Below are 11,882 nucleotides of genomic sequence, written 5' to 3' on the forward strand. Positions count from 1 at the left end.
AGACCTAAACAGACATTTCTCCAAAGAAGATATACAAATTGCCAACAGACACATGAAAGAATGCTCAACATCATTAATCATTAGAGAAATGCAAATCAAAACTACAATGAGGTATCATCTCACACCAGTCAGAATGGCCATCATCAAAAAATCTAGAAACAATAAATGCTGGAGAGGGTGTGGAGAAAAGGGAACACTCTTGCACTGTTGGTGGGAATGTAAATTGATACAGCCACTATGGAGAACAGTATGGAGGTTCCTTAAAGAACTACAAATAGAACTACCATACGACCCAGCAATCCCAATACTGGGCATATACCCTGAGAAAACCAGAATTCAAAAAAAGTCATGTACCAAAATGTTCATTGCAGCTCTATTTACAATAGCCAGGACATGGAAGCAACCTAAGTGTCCATCATCGGATGAATGGATAAAGAAGATGTGGCACATATATACAATGGAATATTACTCAGCCATAAAAAGAAATGAAGTGGAGGTATTTGTAGTGAGGTGGATGGAGTTAGAGTCTGTCATACAGAGTGAAGTAAGTCAGAAAGAGAAAAACAAATACAGTATGCTAACACATATATATGGAATCTAAGGAGAAAAAAAAAGGTCATGAAGAACCTAGTGGCAAGACTGGAATAAAGACACAGACCTACTAAAGAATGGACTTGAGCATATGGGGAGGGGGAGGGGTGAGATGTGACAGGGTGAGAGAGTGGCATGGACATACATACACTACCAAATGTAAAATAGATAGCTAGTGGGAAGCAGCCGCATAGCACAGGGAGATCAGCTTGGTGCTATGTGACCACCTAGAAGGGTGGGATAGGGAGGGTGGGAGGGAGGGAGATGCAAGAGGGAAGAGATATCGGAACATATGTATATGTATAACTGATTCACTTTGTTATAAAAGCTGAAACTAACAAAAAAAATAACATATGATGACTTTCTAAGAATTCAAAAGCATAGAAACAAAAAGGCAGGAACAGAAGTCATTCATAAGTCACTAGCTAGAAGCAATCACTATTAACTCCTTGCCTATTTTCTCACATTATTATTACTGTTATAATTAGTGTTAATTATTATTTTACATGACTGAGACTGTGCTAGACCTGCCAATTCTTTTTTTTTTTTTCTTATTTTGCTTAATACAATATCACGAGCATTTCTCCTTGTGATTAAAAGCTTTAAGAAATATTTTAAAAAGTATTAACTATTACAACATAATCTTTTAGTGATGGCACACTACCCTTTCAAATACATGTGTCACAATTAATTCAACATCCCCATGGTGGCGGACAACTTTAGCTATCACGTTTTGCTGCAAGAAGCATCTTTACATATAGATTTAAAAATATATATATTTTTTAAATATTTTTTTTAAAAAATTAATAAATAAATTAATTTTTGGCTGCAGAAAAAAAAAAAATCAAGGGGTCATACATTTCCCACCCTTGGGGTACATGTGCAGAAAGGCTCGTTGGGAGTCTAAAGGGAGGGGGCACCACCCCATAATATGTGATGCTAAGGTCATCCCATAGGCCTCTGGGCTGTAATCCATCTTGGAAAAAAGTTGCACATGCACGTTGGGGAGGGTCCTAGGGCAGGTCAGGTGTGGAAAAGGAAACCAGATAATTGGCCAAAGGTACACAAAGACCCAGAAGAACTGCCCTATATAAATGACTTAACCTCCTCTTTACTGTGCTCCTCCTCATTAGGGAGGACACCCACACCCTTTGTCTCCAGGTGTGCATCTCTGCCTTGCTTCTATCTTAACTAAACTGTTTCTCTGTGTGCTCTCCCACTTGTTGTTGTTGTGCTGTGTCTCTAATAATAAACTTTGTACCTGTTTTTACAGTTTTGCCTCCATGAGAAATGCATTTTTCACAGGGGGCAAGAGCCAAGGGGTGGTGGCTAGGATTCCTGGTTTCATCCAGGCTACCCAGGTTCAATTCCTGGGCACGGAATTAAGATCTTGTTTCACGCCACCACTCACTGCTGCCTCTCCAAGATTAAATGGACTGTTAGATCTGAGATCTTTAGCTATCCCAAAGATGGAAAATTGTAGATTATTTTACATTTATCTCGTGTATGAGATTGAGCACCATTTCAGAAGTTTAAAAAGCTAATTGTGTTTTTTGTCAACATCCTTTCATGGCATGAACTTCTTAAAAATCACTCAGGCTGCAAATTCCTCCAAATGTTTCCTCATGAGAAGCCCTTAGACATGGACTTTCCGGGTCAGACTTTTTACTCTTTAAACGTTGTCTTTACATGTTGCCAACTGACGCTCCCTCCACAATGCAGACCCGAACCCGTCTCGCTTCAATCATCATTGGCTTTGGGGCTCATAGGTGGAAATGGCACCTGTACGTTCTCACAGGTGGAAGCTTGCACCTCTAGGTATGGGGGCGAGGGTACCCTGGCCTGCCAGAGTAGCCGGCCCCGCCCCATCACCTTTCGGCCACGCCCTCGGCGCCGCGGTCCCGCCCCCGGCTGTGCGGCCCCGCCCCGTGCCCCGCTCGCCCCGCTGAGTGCCCCGCCCGCCTCGCTGAGTGCCCCGCCTCCACCCCGGAGAGCGGCTCCACCCTCCCGCCTAGGTACCCCGCTCCCAAGGCTGTTCCGCCTTGCTCCTTGGCTGCATGCCCCCGCCCCTCTTCGTAACCTGGCGTCACTCGTCACGTGATGCCCGGCAGTGCCGCGAGGGGTCGGCGGTGGCTCTCGCTCCCGCTGGCACGGTCTGCGCACGGGTGATTCCCGCCGAATGAAGCGCACTGAGGCGTGATGGCGAGGGCCTAGGGGAAGGCGCAGACAGGCCTGGACGCCGCCTGTAGCTGCCTTCGGCCTCCCGGCCTCTGCGCTCTTTCCTGCGCCGTTGTTAGGCAGCCGCATCTGGGCGCGGGAGGCAGGGCGGGCTAATGCGGAAAGGTACGGGTGCCGGGGAGGGGCTGTGATTGCAGAGGGTCCGGGTGTCTGGCAGAGGGCTATGGAGCAGTAGTGCATCCTGGGCCGCATTGGGGAGGGCGCGCACGGCATCGTCTTCAAGGCCAAGCACGTGGAGGTGAGCACCCAGCCCTTCCTCCTTCGGTTCCATTGAGATCTACCCGTTTTCCCGACCCACGCTTGGGCTCCTGCCTCCCCGCAGCTTTTCGTGGCGTGCTTCCGCCTCCTTTGTTCTCTTGAGTGGAGGGCGTCCAGCAAGCAGCGGTGCTTTCTTCGGGCGAGTGCCCCCTAGGAGCGTGGCGTGGAAGTCTCTGAGCTGTTTGCTCAGCGCTGCGCCTGCTGGCCCTGATTTCCCTCCAGCACGGGGTGGGGGGGCGCGTCCCACCCCCACGAGGGCCTCAGGCCTCGGCGTCGCATCCCCTTTTCCAGCCGGGGATGGGCCTGCAGTGTCTGCGTCTTGTCCCAAACAGACTGGAGAGATCGTTGCCCTCAAGAAGGTGGCCCTACGGGCGGCTGGAGGATGGCATCCCCAACCAGGCCCTGCGGGAGATCAAGGCCTTGCAGGAGATCGAGGACAGTCAGTATGTGAGTGGGGCTGGTGTTCTGAGGTGCTGGTTCCCGCCCTCCTCCACTCCCACTCTGAGGTCCTGCAGTCACTCTGTTCACTCATTTGCTTCCTCACCCCTCACTCACTCCCTTTCTTCTCCACTTGTTGTTCACCCTCATTCACCCAATTACTTCACTCATTCATTCCCTCTCGTTCACTCGCTTATTTCTTCGCGTACTTGTTCGCTCATTCACTAACACATCCCTTTTTTCTCAAAACACTTAGTGATTTCTGATGATAATGATAATTGCTACCTATTGAGCTCCTGTTATGTTCTGCATGCCAGGTTAACTGCTTTATGTATATTGTCCTTCTGAGTTTCGTCCTCTGCTCCGCAAGGCACGTTCAGGCTCTCCCTATCTCAGGCCAGGGGAGGAGGCGCAGCCACCAGCTTACGGGTGCTCAGCTTGTTCCGCTTGTCTGTGGAGGCTTTGGCCCAGGTCTGATCGCAGAATCAGGACGGTTTAACACTGGGGCCTCCCATAGACTCTACCCTCTACTGGCTACTGGCAACACAGAAACCAGCCCCTACCCTGCTCTTGAGAACTGAAGTGTGGTAGGGGAGATGGCCAAAGGCTACAGCGCCCATCTGGCGTGGTTTGTGCTGTGACAGGCCTGGGAGGGCCTGTGGGCACACGAGGAGAGACACCTCACACACCCAGTTTCATTCTCTTTGTGGTATTCTCTCTTGTCCATGTCCTGAGTAGAGGATGTGCTTAACTTCCTGGGGAGTGACAAGGGTAGGTCCACCCACCTAAGGGTGGGTGATACTCTGACTTGTTTCTTATTCTCTGGAGATGTCCTTGATATATTGGGTGACACAAGCATGTTATAAAACTGCGTGTGTCATCTTGGTTTTGTATGAAAATATTTTGTATATATATACGAATACATGTCTGTGTGTGCCATGTCTCTTGTAAAGTCTGGTGGAATAGACTCCTAAGGTTGACTGTAGGTGATAGGATTTTTCTTTTGCTGTTTTTTTCATTATAATTTTGGGTATTATCTGAATGTATTTGTTTGTCCCAATCTGTAAAATGAGTGTCTACTACCCTCAACATCAGAAAAACAGCAATATGGCCATTCTTGTTTTTTGAGGAAAGTAAAAGGGCTTTGCTGACAGCTTGTGTGTGGGAGAGGTGGAGGGCCCATAGGAAGCTGGTGATATGGTCCCATGTCCTGTGCATCAGCAGGCCTGAAGAGTCTACGTTCAAAACACTCCAGATCTTACCCTGGCCCAGGCCATCCTCACCTCTCATCAGAACAACTACAGCAGGCTCCCATGCCCCCCCGCCCCCCCGCCACGGCCTCCACTCCACAGTCAAAAAATGTACATGAAATCATCCACTCCCTGGCTTGAAAAGCTCCAGAGGCTTCTCTTCACTCTGAAAGAACTGTCACCATCAGCTTCTACCCCGCTCCAGCCTCTTTTTTCATTCACAACTTCTTAAGTGTCTCGCCCGTGATAAGCACTGTCTAGGCTCCAGGAGTACAGAACAGAGCAGCCTCCTTCCTGTTCTTGCCTCCGGGCCTTGTGTTTGCTGTCTCCTGGCCCAGAGCTCCTTCCCAGATGCCTTCTCTTCTTTCTTTATCAGAATCTTCATCAAAATACCCTATACGTTTGTTGTTTGGTCATTTGTCAGTCATTTGTCCCCTGAGCTCCTTCAAGTCCTTCAGGACCCACCAGCCCTTGCTCCTGTTCACTACTGTGCAGCCTGCCCTTGTGACCTTGTGGGCCCTGAGGAAGTATATGTGACATGTCTCCTGCTCTCCCAGTGCTGGGAGTTGTGATCACCTGTGTGTGTGTGTGTTTCCAGGTGATTTTCCAGTTCGTGGGCTGGGTGGGGGACCAGACACTGCCCTAAGTCGCCTTTCTTAGACCTCCTTTTCCCTGAGTGTTTACTGGAGCATTAGAGTAGGGACTTGCCTTCTCCTGGGAGAGGGAAGCAAGAGATCACCAAGCTCCCTGATTCTGAGCTCAGATCTCATGCCACCATCTCTGCCTGCCTGGTCCTCTGTTGGTGCAAGGGCTGAGGGTCCCAGAGAGAGTCTGAGCCATGTGAGTCTGGAGGCTGACGGGATGCCCCACTTGCAGGTGGTACAGCTGAAGGCCGTGTTCCCGCATGGCACAGGCTTCGTGCTGGCCTTCGAGTTCATGCTGTCAGATCTGGCTGAGGTGGTGCGCCACGCCCAGAGGCCGCTGACCCAGGTGCAGGTCAAGAGCTACCTGCAGATGCTGCTCAAGGGGGTCGCTTTCTGCCATGCCAACAACATTGTACATCGGGTCAGTTCCAGCATGGGCTGGGGTGGGACCGGGGGGGTGGCTGGGCTGTGGGTAGGCCAGCCCTTGATGAAGGGCATGGTTAGAAAAGGGACAGAGGGGGCAGGGCCTATGGGTAGGAGGCCAGGGCTGGGGCCCTGGAGGAGGTCGGGTCTTGCGCTGACCTGGGTGCCCAGCCTGCCAAGCCCTCCTGTCCCGAGGTCCTGTGGGGGCTCTGGAGGAACTGATGCCTCTTTGGGTGCTCTCAGGACCTGAAACCAGCCAACCTGCTTATCAGTGCCTCGGGCCAGCTCAAGATAGCGGACTTTGGCCTGGCCCGGGTCTTTTCCCCAGATGGCAGCCGTCTCTACACGCACCAGGTGGCCACCAGGTAGGGAGGACCAGTTCCCAAGCAGGACCTGGCAATAGACAGGCCCCAACCCTCCTGCTGGGAAGAGATGCTTCTGGACCTTCTGTCCAAACAGTGCTCTTGGGGCTGGTGTGGGGGCCAGGATGACCTTCCGAGGCAGCTTCCTGACAGACCGGTGACCTGGCTGTGGCCACCTGCCCTCCTCTCACAGGTGGTACCGAGCCCCTGAGCTCCTGTATGGTGCCCGCCAGTATGATCAGGGTGTCGACCTGTGGTGAGACTCCTATGGGCTGGGCAAGGGGGAGTGTGGGTCGTTGGGTCACCTTTTCCTCCTGGGCAATGAGGTCTCTAAGCCATTTGGGGGTTTTCCTGCTGTGAGCTCTAGGTTGCCATGGGAGTGTCTCCCCTGGTTAGAGTATCTCTGAGGAGTTTGGGATCAGTGTTCCTCCCCATGACAGTTTTGAGCTGGGAGGGTCAAGTGGGATCAGAGTGGTTGTCCCAGTAGGAAGCTTCTGGGCTGAGGTCGGGGAGGTGGTCTGAGGCATGGGGCATCTAAGCTGCTATGCAGGGGGTGATATCCCAGGATGCAATGTTCCTGAGCTATCTAGAGGCCTGGGTCCCTGGATATGAAGGCCCTGAACCTTTATTTGGGGTAGGATGGTTTGTATATGCCTAAGAGTTTGAGATTTGGGGGCCGTTTTGGAGTCTGCCCCAGAATGGGAGGAGGTGGCAGTGTGTCCCAGAATGTGAGGCTCTGAGAAGTCTCAGAACTGTTGACGGATTGATGTGTGTTCCAGAGTTGAGGCCTGAGAGCTGTTTAGAGAGGGGGATATGCTCTGTGTTCTAGGCTTGAAGTCTTTGACTGTTTGGGGATCTGTATCCTTAGCTATGAAGCCTGAAGGCTACTTTGTGGGTATCTTGACCACAGTGTGAGGTGTGGGTGGTGGTGTGGGGGGATCTGTTTCCATGGTGTGAGATCTCTGAGTTGTTTGGGTTCTGTATCTGCAGGGCTGTGGGCTGCATCCTGGGGGAGCTGTTGAACGGGTCCCCCCTTTTCCCAGGGGAGAATGACATTGAACAGCTTTGCTGTGTGCTTCGAATCTTGGGCACCCCCAGTCCTCAAGTCTGGCCGGTTTGCAGGGGCCTACAGTGGGAAGGGGTGGGAGCGGGTGGCTTCTATTACCCCAATAGCTAGTGACTCCCCTGCCCCGCACCTTCTCTCTCGTGGCCCCATGCCTCCTTGACTTGCCGGACCTCGGTCCTGGCCCAGCGTGGGGTCTCCTCCACCCCTGCCCTGCTGGAGGTACGAGGGCCAGGGCCCAAGCCCTATCCCTTCCCACCCGTCCCCAGCACACATGCATCCAAACCGAGTTGGGCATGGAGCAGGCGCCTGAGATGTGGAGGTAGGACTGAAGGACTGAGTGAGCACGTGATGTCATGAGTGACGTGTGAGCAGGGGTGCATGGATGGGGGAGTCATGAGTGAATGGGAGCAGGTAGGTGACAGGGAGCGAGAACTGACACCTAAGGAGGCTGGCGGGTTGGCTGCCGGCCCTGATGGACCCCCTTCTCCTCCAGGAGATCAAGGACCTGCCTGACTACAACAAGATCTCCTTCAAGGAGCAGGCTCCCGTGCCCCTGGAGGAGGTGCTGCCCGATGCCTCTCCCCAGGCCTTGGACCTGCTGGGGCATTTCCTCTTCTACCCTCCACGCCAGCGCATTGCAGCCTCCCAGGTAGGGTGACACACGTTGCCCTGACCCTCCTCGTCCGTGTCCTTTTGACCAGGCAGGTTGAGATTCTCAGAAGCTGTGATGGGCTGGGACCAGAACCCCTGGAGCCAGGGGTAGGAGGGTGCAGGGCAGGTGTGCCTCTCCTGAGTGGACCCTAGAGTGGACCCTAGAGGGCAGGTGGCCAGGGGTGGCCCATTAGAAGGGCATGCACACCTCGCAGAAGAGTGAGTCTTGGGTTATTGGTGACTCGCTTCTTCGTCCCTTCATTCCTTCAACAAGAATTTACTAGCATCTGGCACGTGCTGAGCATTGTCCTGGACCCTGATCCAGAGTGAACAGACGTGGCTTGTGCCTGTGGGGTCTCCACCCTGTGGTGAGGCAGGGCCGTCAGTCTGTGGGAGCCGAGGGGAGGGATGTTGGGACTGACTTTGGGGTCATGCAAGGCTTCCTGGAGAAGGGCAGGTTTAAGCATGGGGAGCTGTTTTCCCAAGAGAAATGATGAGCAGAGGCCTGGAGAGGAGGACCCAGGAGGGGTGGGTCGTGGCTGGGAGGCAGGGGAGGAGGGGAGGACCATGGGCTGATGGCTGATGGTGTGAGGGCCTCTGTCGGGTGTATCTGTCCATCTGGCCTCATGGCAGCCTCCCCTCCCTGCCCTCGGCACTAGCAGTGTGTGTTTACACATGCCCCTGGTGAGTTCCCATGTCAGCAGCACCTTCAGAGTGTACTGAGGCCAACTGACTACCTCTCAGCCCCCTGCTGCTGCCCCCATTCTAAGCGCGCCCCCCCCCCCCCATTGCCTCCCAGAATCTGCTTCTCCTGCCCATTTAGTCTTTCCTCCACGTGGCAGAGAGAGGGACCTTGTTCAGGAAGGCTGTCGCATCCTCGCCTGCAGGGCCCTCCTGGGGCTCCCTCAGAGGAGAAGCCAGGTCCTAGTGGCCCACAGCCATCACACATTTGGGGCCATCACCTCTGTGACTCTGCCAGCTCCCATTCCCCTTGCTCACTCCCCTCGGGCCCCAGGGCTTCTCCATGTCCTGGGGGTCTGTGCATTTCTGTCCCTAGGCCTCACTCATTCACCTTTCAGGTCTCTGCTTGAGCACCACCTCCGAGGGGCCTCCCTTCACCATTCTTCAGGCCTGCAGCCCCTCCAGTATTCCTCATCCCCCCCTCATACTTTCTCTTTCCCACAGCACTAATCATTTGATGCACTGTTTGTCTTACTTCTTTATCGTGTTTATTACCCCCACCCCTCACTATGTGGAAAACTTGAAGGCAGAGCTCTTTGTTCTGTTTACCGCTGCATCTCCTGTCTCTGGAGCAGTGCTCAAACAGTGAGCACTCCGAGGTGTTGGAGTCACCTGAATGATGAGCAGATGAAGGAAAAATCCTCTCCAGGGCAATGTTCACATCTCCCCCTCGGAGGGAAGTGGCTGAAGCTGGGACGGGAAGGTGACCAGTTTCCTTTTGCTGCCCCTAGCTTGTTACCCTCAGGCCCTCCTGCACCAGTACTTCTTCACAGCTCCCCTGCCTGCCCACCCCTCAGAGCTGCTGATTCCTCAGCGCCCAGGGGGACCTGCCTTCAAGGCCCCCCCAGGACCCCCCCACGTCCATGACCTCCACGTGGACCGGCCTCTCGAGGAGTCGCTGTTGAACCCGGAGCTGATTCGGCCCTTCATCCTGGAGGGCTGAGACGTTGGGCCAGGCCCCACAGGCGTGTCCCCCGCTTCCCTCCCCAGGACAAGCCAGGCCTCTTGTTCTTCTGCTCCGGCCTGATTCGACCACAGTGGTCCTGCTCCTGGCCAGGCCATCCAGCCTCAGCAGAGGGGACCCTCGGCCTGTGCTGTCAGCCTCCCATGTGTTGCTGGTAACAGATCCATCAGAAGGAGGCAGTGAGTTCCGCTGCCATGCCTGCCATGGGGCTGGTTCTCTAGTTGCTGCCTTCCTGGTCAGGGACAGTCCTGGTAGAGCCATTTGGGGGAGCGCTGAGTGTAGGATGTCCTCATGTCGGAAATCCAAGTGGGAAGGAAAGTGTGGTTTGATTTTGTTCTCAGAGACATTAGACACTAGTTCACTTTTGAGATTTATTATGAAAACGCCCAGTAGTTCTACGTGACGTTTGCCCCTCTTCCTTTCCAGTTGAGGGAAGTGGCTGAGGTAGCATCATCCCCTGGCCCTTGCTTCTCTGTGGTCACTGGGAAAGTGGCCCCATTCATGGCGACTTTAGTCTTGGGGGATTGCTAGGTGCTTCATGTGACAGAGCTCCCTTTTGGAGGTGAGTTGGCAGCAATCAGGACCCAGGAATGGCTCAAGTTGGGGACCCAATAAGTGACCCTCCACACCTTAAGCTGGTTTACCAACATCACCCTCAGGATACGGGTGAGCCTGGACCACATGGGCCTCCTCTTTACTCAGAGATACTGGGCAAATAAGAAGACAGACATTCCTGGAACTCATTTGTTAATTCAGTAAATCCCAATACAATCTGAACTGGCTCTTGTTTTTCTTATTAAATAATTTGGTAAGCCAATTCTAAAATATATGTGGAAATGAAAGGGTTAAGAGGAGGCAGAAGCAGAAGAAAAGGCAAAAAATGATGAAAGGACTTACCCTATCAGATACCAAGACTATCATAGGGCTGTAATAAATAAGCAATGTGGTATTGGTTCACAGATAGATAAAAACAGATAAATCAGAGAAACGTATTCTTAGCAATCTTGTATTCTTAAAATATTCATTTTGTGCTCATGTGGCTAAAATTCTGTAAGCACTGCAGTCACAGAGGTGACTAACAGTGCCACAGTCACTGTCCTCCAAGCTCTTAGAGGGCAAAGCACAGTAAACTCCAGTTGTTGCTTTCAGGGAAGAGTCTGAGTGTCCCACATGTCTTTAAAGATGTTTTAAGGATCTGGCCTCTGCCTGTTTGTCCAGCCACATCTGTAGACTCTAAGCTTCAGTCTAGCTCAGTTTCTGGTGTCTCTCACCTTCGTATGAACGCAAGTCTGTACCCAAACCCTGACCACTGACCCTCAGCCAGTTCCACTCACAAAGACTCTAAAGCTTACTCCACCCTGACATTGACCCTCACCTTTACCTTAAACCTTACACTACACTGACTCTCACCCTCACTCAATTCTTTGCCAGCCCCTTCCCCACCCATGCCTGGCTTTGATCTTGGCATTGACTCTGACCCTCACCCAAACTCTGACCCCGTTTGACCTAGAACTAAACCTTGTCCATGAACTTGGCTCTCATCTTAACCTTAACCCTGAGTCTCTAATTGACATTCCTCTTACCCTGATGCTCATTATGATCCTGATCCTGACCGTTAACATGTCCCTTGCACTGGTCCTGAACTTGACTTATCTTTGACAATGACAGCTTCTCTCACACTGATTGTGAATACTGTGATAAATGAGATACTCACCACCTTCAATCTGATTCTGTCCCTCAACTTCACTCTGCCCCTAGACTGAATCCTCACCTTGACAAGGACCATCATACTGACACACCCTGCCCTTGAACTTGCGCCTTGATGCTGAACTACACTGTACACTCAAGCTGAAACTAGTCTGTACCCCAAGCCTGACCATGATCCTGATCCTGACCCTCATCTTGACCTAGACCTCAACTTCATCCTGACCTGGGTCCTCATCCTAATGCTGAGCCTCACACAGAACATGGACTCACACTTGGCTGTCACCATTGACACCCTAATCCCATCATGACTTTGAACCTGATCTAGATTCTGACCCTGAAATTGAACTTCACAATGACACTGACTTTCATTATTATGATGACTTGTCCTCAGCCTGATCGTCACCTTCATCTTGACCCATCCTCACTTTGAAACTTAACCTTGAACTTGATTTTGACTATAAGCCAAACTCTGACCCTCTGTGGTAAGCAGAATAATGTCCCCCTCCCCCCACCAAAGATGCCCATGACCTAACCTATGAATACATTGCC

General features: G+C 52.1%; 1 pseudogene; it reads left to right on the forward strand.

The window, feature by feature from the left end:
- Nucleotides 1-2,824: 2,824 nt before the first annotated feature.
- LOC137770976 (cyclin-dependent kinase 20-like) lies at nt 2,825-11,641 on the forward strand (annotated as a pseudogene).
- Nucleotides 11,642-11,882: the final 241 nt, after the last annotated feature.

Source organism: Eschrichtius robustus, chromosome 10 (assembly GCF_028021215.1).
Source record: "Eschrichtius robustus isolate mEscRob2 chromosome 10, mEscRob2.pri, whole genome shotgun sequence".
Taxonomy (NCBI): domain Eukaryota; kingdom Metazoa; phylum Chordata; class Mammalia; order Artiodactyla; family Eschrichtiidae; genus Eschrichtius; species Eschrichtius robustus.